This window comes from Sinocyclocheilus anshuiensis, unplaced genomic scaffold (assembly GCF_001515605.1).
Source record: "Sinocyclocheilus anshuiensis isolate Anshui unplaced genomic scaffold, SAMN03320099.WGS_v1.1 scaffold767, whole genome shotgun sequence".
NCBI lineage: Eukaryota > Metazoa > Chordata > Actinopteri > Cypriniformes > Cyprinidae > Sinocyclocheilus > Sinocyclocheilus anshuiensis.
The window spans coordinates 303,789-308,297 of NW_015551124.1; the positions used below are offsets into that span (position 1 = coordinate 303,789).

At 36.2% G+C, this 4,509-nt stretch overlaps 1 pseudogene; it reads right to left on the reverse strand.

Moving 5' to 3' along the window:
• LOC107663126 (NACHT, LRR and PYD domains-containing protein 3-like) overlaps positions 1-4,509 on the reverse strand; it is an 11,777-nt pseudogene that overhangs the window by 5,151 nt on the left and 2,117 nt on the right.

The window sequence follows — 4,509 nt, forward strand, 5'->3', positions numbered from 1 at the left end:
GGTGAAGTCTCAGTCACATCACAAACTTTCTGAGCGTCTGAAAACATCAGTGTGATTCTGCTTTCATCCAGACCATCAAAGATGAACACAACTTTACACTCCTCATAAATCTGTGAGTCCAGATCTTGAAGTTCAGGATGAAAGTCCAGCAGAAGTCTGTGAAGACTGTACTGATGATCTCGGATCAAGTTCAGCTCTCGAAATGGAAGCACAAACATGAAATCTACATCCTGATTGGCTTTTCCCTCGGTCCAGTCCAGAATGAACTTCTGCACCGAGACGGTTTTTCCAATTCCAGCGATGCCTTTAGTAAGAACAGTCTTGATTTCATCTTTCTCCTCACATCCTGGTTCATGTAAGGGTTTGAAGATGTCATTGCAGTAGATTGGAGTGTGTTGTGTTCTGGGTGTTTTCTCCATCTGTAAAACCTCATGTTCTTCATTCACTCCTTCACTCTCTCCCTCTATCATGTAGAGCTGTGTGTAGATCCTGTTCAGGAGGGTTTGATTCTCTTCTTGTTTGATTCCCTCAAATAAGCTCTCATACCTGTTCTTCATGTTGGTTTTGTGACGGTGTTTAGTGACTGTGATCTGTCTTTTCTGATGGATCACAAGGGGTCTTACTGATCTGATCACATCATCTCTCTTCACTCTGCATAACAGTGATATGAACAGAAAAACTGTGACCAAGCATTAAAATAGAGAAAGTGCTCAAATGATTCAGTGCACCAAATTCTGCACTTTAATATGAAATCTCAGTTCAGGCAGTGAAACAAATTGGTTTACCCAAGTTGTATGTTGCTGCACCAAAATCATTATTTTACATGTCCCATCGTGTTTGAACTCACTCAGGGTCAGAGGTCACTGATCCATCACTAAGACGAGGGGGGATTCCAATGGATGCGTCACTCTTCATAGACACACAGCTGGGTTCTGGAGATGCTGCTTTATGTGACTGAACATTATCCTCCTCCTCTTCTTTCCACTTATAGTGACTCATTTCAGAGGCAGTGCTCTAGAAAGTCATATAACATGAACAGAAATCATTTTACTTCAGATATATTTGGGGAATATAAAAAAATTCCTTGGTATTCTATGACATGAATTGTTCACCTGTAACACTAAGGCCACATGAATACATACACTAAAACAAACTATCATTTTCGTAAATGCAAACATCAACACATTGACATAGTGTTGTCTTTATTCAGTTATTTCATTATAACAGTAAGCCAAAATGGATTTGAATCAATAATTGCCTGTCAAAACCATATGCCTTTTCAGTCCAAAATTCCCAATTTAGAGAAAGCATACTTTATGACCTTCTTACACTCTAAAAAATCCTGGGTTATTTTTTTAACCCAAATGCTGGGTTGAGCCTTTTGAGTCTTTTTTTTGGGGTTATTTTTTCAGTGTTTGGGTAGTTTTTGTGTTACCCAGCTCCTGGGTCAGACATAACAACCCAATGTTTGGGTAGTTTTTGTATTACTCAGATCCTGGGTCAGACGTAACCCAGCAGTTGAGTTATTTATCGCAGGGATTTTGCGTTCTCTTCTGGAGAGGACAGTTCTAAGCGCCAACGAATTGATGCATTTCTTCGGTAAAATACAGGTTTGTGTACAATTTATTTTATATATAAAATCATTACTGTGCTGTATATCGTTCAATTTCATGCAGAGCAACATACAGGTGCGCGGTGTAATCACCTAACGTCAGTCTTATCCCGTGATGGAAAAGCCATGATACTCTGCATAAAATAAACAATTTTATTCATAAAGATACAGATACAAATACTTTGGATGTTAAAAAATTTCCTCAGAGCTGTTTACTGTTTGTTTTGGACAGGTTATGAAGGCAGCGGCAGTATAGTTCGGATATGAGTGAAACGCAGGGCGGCGGTCTCAGCCGTGAGCAGTTCCCCACCGAACACGACTCCAGCTCGGGCACGAGAGCCAGTGCCGTTACGGTGGAAACAGAATAACAGAGACTGGTCGTTTACACGTGAACTACTTCTGTTTAATGTTTAATATTTAATATTTAGTTTTAATGTTTGTTAAATATGGAAGCAAATAGGTAGCTAAATTCCATTTAAAATGCAATATGCAAAATGGCATTGTATTTCTGTATTTCAATTTACATTTTCCATTACCCATACGTGCAAAGTTTGTTGCAAAAGGAAAATGAAAATTAAATTATAACGTTTGGATCGTTTGAAACATGGCGGCTGGAGATCCTGATAAGATCGTTGAATTCACTGGCAGATGAAGTGGAGCGTGAACAGAGAAATATATGAAGCGTATTCCATGCTAAAATCAAACTTTCGACCAACCGACCGATCGAACGTCTACCGACCGTCTAAAAATGGACATTACAAGCATTACAATAATGATATTTTATACCTAAAATAATACTCAACCATTTCCTTCATCCTGCTGTACTTGTAATATGAAATATTGTTACTGAAAAGTGTTATAACATAATCAAACATAATTCAAATAATTTATTTACATTTCCTAAAAACGATAAACAATGCTGTAAATGATAAATAAAGGAAAATAAAGGAAGTTATAATGCAAACCAGTGGTTGTGTGGAGTATTTTACAAAAGTTTAGTGGATTTAAGTTAATCTGTAAACATTATTGCATGTATAAAGTAAAAAATAAGATATACTATAATAAAAATTAATCAACCCATTAGCTGGGTTAAATCAACCCATTATGATGGGTTAAATAAACAAGCCAATTTGCTGGGTAAAATTAACCCCATATGTGTTCTGTCCTATATCTAGCCAGCCCTTGGGTTAAAAACAACCCAAATTGGGTTGTTTTTAACCAAGTGTTTTTTAGAGTGTAACTTCACTTCCTGATTCCCTGACAGATTTTGTATATACCCGAAAACTTTTTCTAATGACCAACAGAGCTGTTGCCATCCTGATGTGAACATTAAATGTATGTTTAATCACATATACAGTATAAATAAATGATTAAATATAGGTTTTCAAATATATTTGATTGTGAAACTATATCTGGACACATTTTTACAGCATAAGTCTGTTTCTGTTTTATTTCTGTCACTCAATTTACATTAAACACATGAAAATGAATCCAGAAGTGTTATATTAAACTTACCTTTGTCCAATCAGTAATTAATTGAAAATCTGTCTCTAGACATGCATTTCATCTGAAATCTGATTCAAAAACACTTTTCTCAAATGATGTTCTTCACTTTCTTTGTTCCACAAAATGGACTTTGAACATAATTATATTGTTATAATCAACTCAGTTAAAATTTAACCATAAGATACAGTCAGGAGAGTAAAGTCAACATTGGGTCATTTATTACACTCCCAAGATTAAGCAAAGAAACATCATATTTAAGCATCATAAATGATAAATAAATAATGGAATAAGCAAAAAACCAACAACTAACAACTTATAACTGATTAATTCAAACTCTCAGATGCTCATCAGGAAAACGCATCAGAGACTGGAAGTCAAAGCCATCTTGACACATTCTGCACAGGCATAGATATTGTCTTATAAATAAATGAATGAACAATATTTGTTTCTGATTAATTTTATGTATTTACTAGTTTTTGCATACTTGCTTAATACACAATGGAAAGTGGACTGAATAGGGACATATCAAAAAAGGATTTAAAATACCATAACAAATTATATGTTTTTCAATATGCTTGAAAAACTTAAAGAGTGGGAACACCTAAAAACGGACACAGGGGTTGCTTTATTTCTTCTCGATACGTGAGTAACATTAGTTTTGCTGCATTTCACAGATCTGGGATATGCTGACTTTTGCTTGAATATACTTGTGTGTCATCTTCACTTGTTTGTTCATTTGCATTATTATTGGACACAGCAGATTCCACCATAGCCGTTGTCTGTGTTGCATCACATGTACATGAATGTGAGGTCAGAAGCATCAAGATGCATCAAGAGGTGTGAGGGTTGGGTAGGGGAATGTTTTTGTTTTGTTGATTTCAAACAGGGTTTTCAGAAATCTTTTACTGCACCTTTATCTATTGTACTTTAAACAGTTTTATTGCTCATAAACCTGCACTGACAACCTTTGATCAGGTGATCATGTCAGTAAGTATTTGATAATTGAATGTATTTTTGTAAGACATTATTTATTAGGAAGAGGCAGGGCCGGACTGGGAATTTCAGGCCGGGAAATCTCACACGCATCCAGGCCACACAGAAAAAAAGGAGCCAAAATTGTACCTTTTGGGGTACAACAGCTTACTGGAGCAGTACTCTTAAAAGGACATCTTTGTACCTTTTTACCCCTAATAGGAACATATTAGTACCTTAGAGTAGTAATTCATACCCTTAAGGTACTAATTTGTAGGCCTATATATGACCATCGCATAAAAAGGTGTAAATCCTTAGTCTAAGGCCGTGGACAATAATTAAACGTCGTCTCTTGCACTGCACGTTCACTTCCCTTTTCCTTTCCTTCATTTTCCCCAATACCCCCCCCTCCCCCCCCC